Source organism: Falco cherrug, unplaced genomic scaffold, assembly GCF_023634085.1.
Source record: "Falco cherrug isolate bFalChe1 unplaced genomic scaffold, bFalChe1.pri scaffold_58, whole genome shotgun sequence".
Classification (NCBI taxonomy): domain Eukaryota; kingdom Metazoa; phylum Chordata; class Aves; order Falconiformes; family Falconidae; genus Falco; species Falco cherrug.
This window is the reverse complement of record NW_026599496.1, coordinates 762,095-775,415: the sequence shown is the minus strand read 5'-3', so window position 1 is coordinate 775,415 and position 13,321 is coordinate 762,095. Positions and strand designations below refer to the sequence as shown.

General features: G+C 54.5%; 1 pseudogene; it reads right to left on the bottom strand.

The window, feature by feature from the left end:
• Positions 1 to 231: 231 nt before the first annotated feature.
• LOC129735206 (hydrocephalus-inducing protein homolog) overlaps positions 232 to 13,321 on the bottom strand; it is a 100,063-nt pseudogene continuing 86,973 nt past the window's right edge.

Genomic DNA, 13,321 nt, shown 5'->3' with positions numbered 1-13,321 from the left:
AACTTTGTTAATCAAGAAAGCCGCGTAGAAAGAAACCCCCTAATTTGGGTATAGAAATTGTTGCTATGTCAAGGTAAACTAATAAGTTCCTATTGTTCTAACGGTGTGCCTTAAATATCAACCAATCCGTGTTTTTTACACTAAGATTTAACCAATCAGTGTGTAATATGTAGAAGGTAGAAACATATGTAATTGTAAGAAAATCACTAATAAATGGACAACTTGCTTGCATCAAGCTGTGTCCCGTCTCTTCATTTGCTGCAGCACCTTACCATCCAGACTGGGTGGAAGCAGCTCCCCAGTGTGGCTCAGTGCCCTTTCGTCCTCCACAGCCGCCATCCGGTTGTATTCCAGGGCCACATTGCCCGTGTTGGACAGTATGGAACTGAAAAGCAAGAAGGAGGAGTGAAAAGACAATGACCAATAAATACAAAGCAAGTAGAAAAGTAACACTGTATGGTGAGCTTCTGGTACCCCTTCCTTGATGCTCAGGAGTATCTTTGTCCCCAGGCAACTCTGCCACGTCTAGACCACTGCCCTGGGCTGCCCCGAGACAAAGTGTTTCAAAGTTTGGAGGTTAAAGAGGAAAGGGCAGGCATGGTGCCCAGGAGACTTAATCCAAGGGTCTTATTCAGTTTGACATTATTTTGACTGCAAACTTGCCCTCGAGCAGATGAGGACAGGCAACACGCAATGGAAGCAAACCCATGGTTGTTGTCAGCAGAAAGGCATGGCAGAATCGAACCTTTCCTGGCACGTCTTGGCAGGATGGTGGCCACCATCTCCTGCTTGGCTTTACGTGCAGATACGCAGGCCCCAGCACCCTGCCAGGACTTGGACAGGATGAAACAATACATGACTTGTTTAAAGAGAAGAACAGCAGGTGAGACTGAACACAAAGCCCTAGAAGGGACTCGAGTCCACATGTGAGGCATCTCCAGGCGCCCAGGATGTGTGGAAGCTGAAACCTCAGAACCAGCAGGCAGCAGCACACACCCCCCTGCCCCCACCCCCCGCCAGGCCTAATCACCCAGTTAGAAATTAGAAGAGGTTTATTAAGTGGCCAAGCAATAAACACGTCAGTGGGGTTTTTTTGCCTTTATTGGCACTTTATTGCCTTTATTTTCGCCAGACCACGAGTAGAAGGAGAAGCAGAGGCCACCAGAGAGCACGGCACGGCTCCGGCGAAGCAGGCACCAGGTCAGCCCTGGGCAAAGGCAGCTCCCACGCACGGGTCCCTGCCTGGCCTCTGGCTCTCACGTGAATGTCCTCATCTGGAAGAGCAAGGTCTCCTTGAACTTCCTTGAATCGTGTCCGTATCCAGCTTGAGCTCAGCGTAGTCGACAACAGCACTGAGGCAAAGCTCCACCTCACGGCTGCTCTCCTCCAGGACAGTGTGAGCTGGTTCTGGGTCTGTCTCGATCACCTCCAAACAGGAAAGGGAAGAATCACTGAGCAGAGCCTAGAAAGCCCGGCTGAGCAAGAGGAGGCTTTTGGCCTCCAAGATCAGCCACGTACAGGGGCTAGAAAGGACCATTCCCATTTATTTCCCCGGGAAGGTGATAAAATTTAACCCTTCCATTACAGTGTTTGTTTCTACCGACTGAACACCATAATCACCACCACGACTGAGAGTACACCCATGGGGACAATGACCGGGTCATAGGTACCTGTCCCTGTGTTTCAACCCTGTAGAGTGTCAGACCTTTTTCATGGCCCGCTACAGATCCAGCAGGCCTCTAAATTAGGATTAAGTTCCCCTGTGGGAGGTCTGTGGATGGAGAACCCCAAGACTGAACAAAACCAGAAAGCACCTTTTCCCTCTTGTCTTAGCGGGAGGTGCTTTCCAGACACCATGTGTGGGGCAACAGCCACGCTGGTGAGGGCTGGGGACGGGCATTTTGGAATGGGGACGAACTCACTAGGAAAGCCTCCGAGTGCTGCTGCTGACGGGGAAGAAGTGTGGTTTACAGGTCTTAAAAAGGCTCAGAAACTAGGGAGGAACCGTCACTCCAGGTACGTGTGTGTGGCAGTTTCTGGAGCGATGCTTCTCCAGACTGCTGCACGACTGCCACGCAGCGCCCGGGCTGCTCCACAATGAGACATCCCACACAACATGGGCACCACCACCAAAATCTCTGCTATCGGTGTAGGCAGAGCTGACAGCTCACCCACCATGTGCCGGTGGGCTGGCCAGCGCACACACAAGAGCACTAGTGTGGCTCTCCACTCCAAAACAAGAGTCAGAGTGCAGCGTCTTAAACTCCCTGTTGGTGACAAGGCACTGAATTTGATGAAGAAATTTTAACACCACAAAACGTGATAAAATCGTAAAATGTGCCCTCCCGTTCAAACAGGTTGCAACACTTCAGCTTTTGGCAGAGACCGGTAGTTTGCATGTGGCTAAACGTGTCTTGTCAAAAGACCTCCCCATTTTGTGTTGGTGTCACAGGTCACTGCATCTGCCTCTCCCCCAAAACGCACTGCGGGTGAACCTCACGGATGGATTAAATGTCAGGAGGATGCAGGAGCTGCTCAGCCAGCAGAGATGGTGGCCTGCCAGGGTTTTTTTGTAGCAGCTCCGTTAGCTTTTCCTGTTTGCGTTTCTTACCTTCTTCTTCACAGGCCACGTGGCTCCTGGGCCCCTCATGGTGGTATCCACCCACTTGATGGTGCGCAGGCAGTCATCCCAGTCTTTAATCTGCTCCGGCGGCAGCGCGAAGGTGATCCTAGCCACCTTGCACTTCACAGGGTGCATTTTGAAGGTGACCGCGACATCCGATTTCAAGGTCACTGTGATGGCCTTAGCACAGCCAGCATGGAGGTGTCCCACCTAGGGAGAACCAGAGAGCCAAGACCAAACTGGAATCACTAGCAAGGGCAGGACTGACAGCAAAGAGATCGATGTGGTGAGCAGCTGTGCCAGGAATCTGCCTCTTACCGTGTATTCATCTGAGGTTTGACAGAGGAAAATACAAAAGATGCCACCTCCCGTAACACTGAGCCTTTTCTGTGGGGTTGACAGCCCCGCGCCAGCTAAGCCAGGGATTGCAGCTCCTTTGTGGCACTGAAACAGGCTCTCACCAGTACGTGGTGACTCCCTGCCAGCTCCTGGGAACCCGCCGGGCAGGGCTGGAGCAATGGGAAAAGGCAGAGCCATCCAAACTCACCTTGGGGGAGAAGTGAAATGGGGTGTCTGCCAGCCACTCAAACCGCATCGCCTCCGTCCTGCTGCGGTTGGTGATGGTGAAGGTCACGCTGTAGGGTTTCCCAATGTGACAGTCCCCAAACGGGATGTGATTCACTCTGGCAGCTGCTAGGAATGAGAGCAGGAGGTCTCAGTGTGCCTGAGGTCCATCCACCCCCCTCACATCCACAGAGACAGGCGTGGCCAACTCTTCCTTGCTCCAAGCCTTCCTCCCTGGGGAGACGCAGTTCCCCATCCTCCCGCTTCCATGGAAGCGCCCTGCCACATGCCTAAACCCGTGGCTGTGGCTGTGCAGAGCCACGCAGCACAGCATGCACTGCCCCTCTGCACAGAGCCAGCACGCTCCCAGACCGCCAGGTCAGGGGGTGACAGCACAGGCTGCGTATATCGAGGGCACAAATCATTAGGCACAGGCTTCATCTCCATAGCATACCATGGGCTGGCAGCCCTCCTTTTGGAGATACCCAGCTGAACGTGGGTATCTCTGACCCTTCCCTGCTAGCCTGCAAGCTTCTCCCTTGACAGAAGATCTTCTCTTCTGCTCTCAAGCTGCCTCTTAAGCCTCTGCAGGCTACAAAAGGCAGCAGGATCTGGCTGCTGAAGCTGGACCGCAGGTGCGCGGCACAGGGTGAGCAGAAACGTCTGTTTTCCTGTTCCTTGATCCACCTGGGCAGCCTTTCCTCTCTTACCCTCAATTACGTCTTCCTCTAGATTGCCCTCAGCATTCTCCTCCTCCTCACTGTCTGCCACCAGTCCGTGGATGTTATCTAGCGTGAAGTCATCCTCGTAGCCTTCGCCCACCAGCTGAATGTCGGTCTCCTCATACGGGTTGTTCACCACTGACAGGTGGATCCTGCCTTCCACACGTTGGGCCAGGGTGGGTTTGAAAAGCACGTCAAACTCTGCTAATTCCCCACGGAGCAGGACCAGGAGAGCGGTGTGAGGCTTTCTCTCTGCACAGCAATGGAATCAGCGACAAGTGATACAGCTGTACCGCTGAAATATTTCCGTGGGGCGTAAGGGGCTGAAACCCAGCTGCCTCCAAGCACAGGTTCTCCCACCAATGGTGCCAGACCCTCCTCCTATGTTCACAAGGCTACGACAGCACCACGCGTATCACTGCTGAAGTGTCTTAAACACAGGTTAACACCCAGCGCTCACTCAAACTGCAGTCAGTCAGCTCCTGGCACACGTAAAGCTGAGCCAAAGAATGGGTTTGGCTTCTGTTGGCTGGCTGTGGGCTCAGGGGCTGCCTCCATTCAGGCTGCTACTCTCACACGCAGCAAAGACCTCAGATAGTCCGCTGAAGTGGTGATAGGCCCCCGCAACTCAACCCACCATGTCCAGAGGAACAGAAAAAACTTCCAACCACTTTCTAGGAGGAAGCCCTGCGCAGAGTCCACATGAGAAGCTGGGGGTACAGAGAGCCCCAGCAAAGAAACAACATCTAACATTTGGCGGCTGCTTGGCCAAGCCAAGAGCAGGGCACACATTTCTCCCCTGTGTGGATGACCGCGCTTCACGCTTACTGGATTTACGTCCTGCAGGAGAGTCCTCCTTCACGCCCCCAGCTTGGTAGACGCACTGTGTGGTGGGCCTGGCTTTCAAGAAGAAAACTCCCGCTTCATCCAACAGGTCTATCGTCAACTGAGAAAAAGGAACACAGAGCACAACCACACTGGTGTGGGTACAGGGTGACACGTGGGTTTGGCACCGTACTGGTGCTGGTCCAGCACGGGGCATCCAGCATGCTTCTCCGCTTCAAACACAGCTCGTAGCTAAACTTACAAAGTTCAAGTAAAACTAGACAGAAAAAAGAAGTGTTCAGAGGCGCTGGGATACAAAAGTAATGAACAGAATTTTTCATTAAAGTGTAGTAAAATGGGATCAAATACAATCTAATGCAACTAGGACATCACACGTGCCCACCCGAGAATCAAAGCGTGAGAAGAGAGATGGGGGGAAAACACCCCACCAACTTTCTTGCGTTGCATTTAACTGAAAAGGATAGGCTAGTCAGAAAAATCGCATTTCCAAGAGGAACTCTCTTCCTGGAAATTACAAGTCATTCATTTGCTTAAAAAGAATTTGAGAGCTGTTTCCAGGTCTGCCATGCTTCCTGGGACCTCTTCTCCACGAGACAAGCACTTGTTCCCAGACCAGAGCATTTCCTGAGCAGGTCCTCACCTGGACAGGTAGGGTGCCACCATTACGAAGGACCAGAGGGAGTTTTTGTGAATCACCCAGCAACAGCTTCTTAAAGACCAGCAGAGGGTTCCCTCTCTTACTGTGAAGTACCGGGCGCAGGACTGTCACCCGAGGCAGAGTCCCATCTCCACTGACACGGAAGGTCAGGCTTTGCGCTTTAATTGCTGCAGGGCTGCAGGAAAGGCAGAGGAGAAATCATGACGGCTGGCACTAACCAATTTCCCACCTGGCAAGCAACAAAGCAGGGGCCACCCACTGCATTTCCCCTGGCTGGTGCTCCTGTACCCCACGACACAGGTCTCCTCCACCCCCCTCCTCCCAGTCCGATCAGGGCCATTCACAAGAGCTCTGAAGAGCCAGAGCCTTCCAGAGTAGCAGTTAAAGAACATGTCACTGAATCGAATCGTGCAGCACAGCAGGTAAATAATGAGGCGACAGGTGAGACATGGCAAATTCACTGGCTGCGATGATATGAGACACATGCAAAAAGCACGAGCGCAGCATGGAAATAGTATAAAAGCAAGAAGGGAAAAATAAATAGCACCATCAGTAATGATTATTTCCAAGGACGCTAAAAAAGGAATTGCGTACTAGAGCAGAAAGCTGACTTGTCCTGACTCAGCCACTAAACGGCTGGGGAAGAGCCGGTCAGGGCCCTGGTACACACGTCCCAGGACAGGGGAACTGGGCTCCTCTTTTAGAAGGGCTCCAGTCGCTCCTTTGACAGAGAATAGCTTAACATACCCCAGGTAATCACATACAATCATCTCATTTTAACAGAAACAAGGAGGAAATAACGCACGCTGGCTGGCTGGCACAGAAACGGCTTCATCTAAACCTTTGTCCTTGGAAAGCCCCAGCTCAACTGTTGCACATCTCCATTTCTTTCAGATTCACTAACTCCCAGTTGGCTGCCAAATGCTGCACTGTCTTCACAGTCACTCGAGGCTAAGCTATAACCCCTTCTCCTTCTACTCTGTCTAGTAGTTACCGCCTCCTCTATTCTCTAATGCTAAGCACTCTGCCTAAGGCTACTGAGAGCATCAGGGTTAACAAGAGGTCGGGGTCCTCCCAGAGGAGGGGCAGCCATCAGGCAGGTCCCCCCGCCCAGATTTCACAGGGGGAGTTACCTCGCCAGGACATCGAGGGAAGCCTCAAAAGTGCACTGGTAGCTCCGCATCATCTGTGGAGTGAAGGTCACCGTAGCAAAGGCGTGGGAGCAGCTGGGCACGCACATCCGAACGGGATCCACCTTGAAAATGTCCCTGATGGGGCTGTGAAACTTGGGGGAACCCACAGAGCCCTGTTAGGAGGAAACATCCTTCGGTGTTTCTTACGCAGTCTTATTCTTATATGCGTCAGCGGGAACAGCCCCAGACAGCGTGTCTCCCTTCCTGCTTGCCCTGGGCAGGCTCCTTCCATCGCAGGGGGTGACTCCAAAGCGGTGCTGACCTTGCACAGGGAGCCCAGGAGCGCAAAAGCTGGCTTTGAGCACTGGGCAGCCACCCCAGCACACAAGGGAGGGGGGCACTGCACGGAAACCCCGCGACTAACCTCAAACTGGCCTTTAAAGAGAAGGAAAAGGCCAGGGAGCCTGAGGGAATGGTCTGCTTTGAGCCCAGGCACGTCAGGCCAGTAAAGGCCCCCTCCGAGCGGGCTTCCAAGAGATGTGCAGAAGGGTTTGGGTCTCCCACCAAAGACCCAGAGCGGCGAGCCAAAGCCTTGCTCGAGACGTGCCAAATTCAGAACTGCCACCCTGGCACTGCTGCTCCCCCCTGCAGCCTGACCTGCACGGAGCTGGACTAGTGCGGGCAAGAGGAAGCAGCGAGTCTGGAGAACAAGGCAGCGCAGCCTGTAAAGAGCAACGGTCACCCTGGCCTCTTGTTCTTACCTCACCGGCGATGGGTTTGATGGAAAGGACCACATTGCAGGGGACTTTGTTGACGTTGTGGATCTTGAAGCGAGCTGTGGCCCGGTGCCCAACCCGAACATCGGTGAAGATAAACTTGTTCTCATCTCTGACATACACACCCTTGTCTCGCACCGTCTGCGGGGTCTGGCAGAGGTTGATGTTGCTGCAGATTCGGTGCTCCTCAAAGATGGACTCGATGTCATCAACCACAAATGCTGCGAGCAGAGCAGAGGGAGGGCTGAATGCTGAATTCCTGATGAATTTCTCGGGACCCTGCTGGCCTCTCGGAAGGCTTGATAAACCCTTTTTGCCCAGGTCACTGCAAAACCCAGCCTTGGGCAGGGAGTCGGCTGCGAGGATGGAGCTCAGTCCCAGTCAAGGAGTATTGCTTTCCTTTTATCCTTCCATGCATCCCTCCCAGCCTCTCCCCGCTGGCTGACTTGAAAAGAACTGGAACCTCTGAGGATTTTAGGGTTTAGCTTCAAGGTCAGGGCGCCTCTCTAACCAAGCAGTAAGTTCAGGTGCTGACCAGCAGCAGGTCTGGCTGCGGGAACCTGTGGACGGGGCGTACCTGGGAGGCAGGACTCAGCCAGCAGGGTATAGGGGATGCCGAGGGGATTGTCCTGGGGGTCTCTGTCACTGATATCGATGCGCAGGTGCTCCTCGCACGTCCCCAGTGATTCCGCAGAGCAATCCACCGTGATCATCTGCTGGCCCCCAGGAGGGATGGAACCAAAGCCAGGGTACACCGTGAACATGCCTAGAGTGATGCGAGCCTGCAGAAAGAGTCCCAGGAGAAGGCTGATGTCCAGCAGCCCAGCCTTGAGCATCCCCAGCAAGGAGTACGCCACTCCTCAACCTCCAGCCAGGCCGAGCCCCCAGTCCCAGGGCAGGGAGGGATGACTGCACGGCCCAGAGGCAGCCCCAGGACGAGAGGGACAAGCCAGGAGGAGAGGAACAAGCAAGCCAGGAGGAGAGGGACAAGCCAGGAGGAGAGGGACAAGCCAGGAGGAGCTGCAGGCCTGTCCTGGCTGGCACACAGGAAGGAGTTTGGGTGTAAAAGGTGAAGGTGCTAGCTGGGATCCTCCAGCCTCAGGGGTAAAACAGGAGAGCAGAAATAACTGTGAGAAGTGACGGGAGGGAAGAGAGGGGACTGGGAAGACGAAAACACAAGGTCAGCTGGTATCTATGGAGTGGGACTTCAAACAGGAACGTGCCCACATCTGTGGTATTCACAGACCTATTTTGGCTAGCAGCCACCAAACACGGGACCTGCTCCTCTCTCTTGACCCCACAACTCCAAGTCTGAGCCGGAGCACGGGACTGTCAGTGCAACTGAACAGCTCCTGTCTCTGCTTGTGGCTGGGAGATGACGGACCTCCATCGTGCAGACCATGTCCCATCCCACGGTGATGAGTCCCCATCAGCGTCCTCCCACAGCACCCGCAGCAGTGTGTCTTGGGGAGCGGGAGCCACCCACCTGCATGAAGGGGCTGGCAACCTTCTGCAGCGAGCGCTTGCTTTTCTTGGCTGAGGAAGTCCTTTGGTGTAAGTTCTCACTCTTGCCAGAGTGGGCAGATTTCATTTGACATCCACTAAGAGGAGAAAGCAGAAACATCCATCATGCTGAGCCCCCACCCCGTCTTCTCTGAAGCCAAAGCTGACCTTCCCCTCCCCACCGAGGAAAGCCTCCCTGCCCCTCGCAGCCCCCGGCGGCACCTCCTGCAGCTTACGGACAGCTCAGCTGTATCACCAGCTTTGCCCGACACACGGGGACACTGAGGCATTTTTCCACTCCCTGTTCACAAGCAGGTGACGTGAACTGGACAATAACCCAGGTGTCTGGGCTGCCTGTCACACACCAGCCATGCTGTCGTGCCTCCTCAGGCAGGGCAGGTGGTGCAGGTCTTCTCTCACCTTTTCTCTTGCAATCGGGATGCGTCCTGGTCTGCTCGGTAGATGAGGAATTTAAAGTCAAGGCTGCCTTTGTTCTCCAGCATGAAGGTGCAGGTTTTCCTGCTGCCCTTCACCATGGCACCGAAGCTGATGAGCGAGGCGGGGTGAATGCTGTACTTGCTGAACACAGCTTTCGCCGACACCCTCACTGGGATGACGGCGACGGTCTCGCCTCCTCCGCAGATGCTGGGCTCCATCACCTGCAGCCAGAGGAGGGCTTGGTAAAACCAGCAAAGAGGCCAGCCTCTGACTCTGTTCCCTGATCCCACCCCAGGTCCCCACCAGCTCATCCTCCCTGTTTCAACGCCTCCTCCGGAGCCAGACTTTCAGCTCCGCTTAGGAAGCATCACAAATGTTTTCTGAGACATTGCTGTCACCTACGAGAATTACCCAGCTAAAGCCCTCCTTCCAGAAGGCACCTGTCCTGCTCACGCTCCCAAGACGTGCTGTGCCACCACTGCCTGGCTGGGGCAGCTCACCTGGTAGTGCAGGATGGGTTTGTCCTCGATATTCACTTCCGTCTTGGGGTGGAAGAACACCTGGACCTGCACAGGGCGCCCGGAGGCAGCCAGCAGGCCCTTCTGCGGCTGGATAGTGAAGTGGCTTGCCAGGTCTGGTATGGTGGTGCCTGCAGCTTTCAGCTGGAAACTGGGGAGAAAGGGAAGGAACAAAGACCTCTGCAGTTAAAAGTACAAGTGCCACCAGCACAGCCAGGACTTGACATAAGACCATAAAAAAATTAAAAGGGAATGAGTCCAGCTCTGCTTGGGGAATCTCAGATCTTGACAGAGTGCAGACCATCATGAGTGTTGCAAACTAACCTCGACACCCAATTTTCTCATCCCCTCCTTTAAAGAGTCATAAAGAGAAAGGAGCTGCCCCTCAGAGGAAGGCAATGGATCTCAGCAGTGAGTGGCTTCAATTTCAGGGCCTCTCCTTCTGGTTCCTGCTCAGCTGTGAAGGACTGCTGGTGTGGGGCTGCATTCTCCCTTAAAGTCTTTGAGATTAGGGAGCCCGGGCTTTTTATTTAACCAGACCACGAGGCAGCCAGCACGGGAAGCGGTTCTAGCCATGGGCAGGAGGAGAAGGCAGGCCTGGGCAGATGGTGGCACCACGCGTTCACAGACCAGGCAGCTGGACCCACCTGTACGCAATCTCGTACTTCCCCTTGTTCCTCAGAGTCAGCACTTGCTTTGCATCATCCAGGACTTTCAGGACTCCAAAATCCACGGTGCCACCTGCACCTGCAGAAAACCCGCAGAGCCAGGCAAGAAACGGGGAGTATTAGTGAGCTGCTACAGACCACACCAAGTGACAAGACAGATATTTCAACACTTCCAGGCCAATTTCAATTGGCCTCTCAATACTGAAATGGGGCTTATAAGAAAGGTGGGGACAGGTGTTTCCGGGGGGGCTGTAGTGACAGGACAGGGGGCAATGGCTTTGAACTGGAGGGGAGAATTACATTAGCTGTTGGGAAGAAATTCTTCACTGTGAGGGTGGCGAGGCACTGGCAGAGGCTGCCCGAGCAGCTGTGGCTGCCCCATTCAAGGCCAGGTTGGACGGGGCTTGGGGCAACCTGGACTAGTGGAAGGTGTTCCTGCCCATGGCAGGGGGGTTGGGACAAGACAATCTTTGAGGTCCTTTCCAACCCAAACTGTTCTATGACACTTGGAGTTCTCAGGCAGCCCAAAACCCTTCTCAGCAAGTCTCCATTCTTGGAAATTTTCTTTAGCTACTTTGCTGCCCTTGCTCTTCTTACTCGGAGGGTATCTGCAGGGTTTAGCAGGTGAGGAGCTGCGTTTCTGTCTTCTTGCTTCCAAGCACTGATCCGACAACTTTGTGTGCCCTGCTGAGCCCTCAGGAGCTGCCAATTGCTCGCTCACATCGCTGTTGTTTCTAAGCCCCCAGACCAACCTGCACACTGCAAAGCTCAGGGGCGAGAGACTCGAGGCTGGCTGTGCCCTGACAGCCCTTCACTCCACTCAACTTGCAGGATACGCGCTTTATGTGACTGGGCCACGCTTGCATGCTACCCCATCCCAAGCGCTTTGGTTGCTCACCTGCCAAGGCAAGGCAACACACCCAGACTGCTTTGTTTTGGGGCATCCACTGACCTTTAGGAATGCTGATGATTGGAGCAACGTCATAGCCCTCTGCAGAAATGAGGATATTTTCAGTCTGGACAATCCCCAGGATGTTTTCTGCATCTGAAACCTGAGGCAGCGAGAAACGAACACTGCTTAGACCGTTCTCTTAAATTCTTTTGGTAGACAACGTACGAGTCCTTGTCTCTGCTGGCTGCTTCCACCATGGCCTCCCCTGCTTGACAAGCACTTGTGGATTCCCAAACTCTCCCAACCTGCTCATCTCACGGGCTGACCCAGCGAGATGCTGCTGCAGTAAGAAGCCCTACCAGCCCAGCTCGGCACTCCTTCAGCAGGGAGTGCTGCCGCGGAAGCACCCGGGGAGACACAGCGATGGAAAAACAACCTCAAGAATTGTGAGGTGTCCCAGAGCAGGTGGCACTGACCGTCAACCCTCTCCTCTTCAATCACCCAGCATCCTCACTGAAGTGCAGCCCCCAAACCACGGGGAACAAAACCCCAGGGTGACAGCTTGTTGCTCTCCGTTAAGAGCCCCGGACAGGCTCCAGCATGGGCGCAGGGAGCACGCCGAGGTCTGGACAACCAAACAGCAGCATTCAACCACGCACAGCGGCAAGGTGGCTGTAACGTGCGCTCAGGACACAGCGCCTGGTTGTCTGGGCTGACGCAGATGCTCAGGGATGCACCATGTGCTCTGGTGAACCCAGGCTGAGGCAGCAGAAGTTGGGGTCACAGCAGCCTTGTGTCCCTCAGGTGCAGCTCTTCCTGGCCCAGCAGCACACATGCCCCCTGAAGCTCAGCTATAAGAGCAAGTTCCTTGCTGCTAAGGGCCTGCCCCCCCGGCGATGCGGGTAGAAAGGAACCTCAGGAAGGCTCATCCTTTGTCCCCCTCTTTGCAGGGAACCCTTCAAGCACAGCCTCCACCCCGAAGATCTCGTTGCCCTGCCAGGGAGGGCACAGTCCCCCCCTCACCTCCAGTCGGATCTTCTTCTCAATGTTGAGAGCCTTTGTGGGCTTGAAATACAGATGCACGTCAAACTCCGTGCGCGGAGCCACGATGCCCTCGCGTTGTGACACGGAGAAGTCCTCGCCCAGGTTTTCCAGCCCACAGAGCTGCCAGGCCACAGGCAGCAGGGTGCTGTTTTGCAGGACCAGGGTCTTGCTGTCCTCCCTGCAGAGGCAGAAAGACACCCTGCACCAGCTGCTCGATGGTCAGGATAGGCCTTGCAACTGAATGCATCTTGGAGCAGCCCTATGCATTAGTTTATATATCTATCTTTATCTATACACATCCAGTATTTATAGTATCCATAACATTAGTTAAATGTTTTCTCTGTGTCACAAGTCTCAGAGGTGAGGTCCTGGGGAAGGGCTGGGTGCTAACGGTGTATCCAACAGAAGGGACATAAGGAGGAGCAACTGCACTGCTCTCCGAACCAGCAGACGAGATACAAATGAATCAAGATGCCCATTGCACCACGTTGCTGGGGGCTACAGAGCTTGCGGCTGTCCTGGGAGAACCAAGCCAGCAAGGAACGGTGAGCAAGAGACCGGGAACTGCTGGCAGAAAGAGGGACGCCAGCCCAACATCCAGCCTGAAGGGCCATGCAGCCAGCCAGAGAGGCTGAAGGGGAGCTCACCGACAGCACCCGTCCCCAGCAGAGGGGCCGTGAGATGACTGACCTGTGCAGAAGCAGCCTGTTGAAATGCACGTGCTTGGGGCTGACCCTCAGCTCCACCTTCACCCCCTGGCAGCACAGGGGGAAGACCACCGGCTCTGGGTTCTCCTTAACGCGGCAGACGAGCTTGTCTTCCACCAGACCAGCTGAAGTGGGGTACGCCCAAATGCTCAGCTTCTAGCCCCGTCCCCGAAACAAGAAATACAGAAGAGCACTCAGTGAGCAGGAGGAATGGCTCCTGGGCACTTAC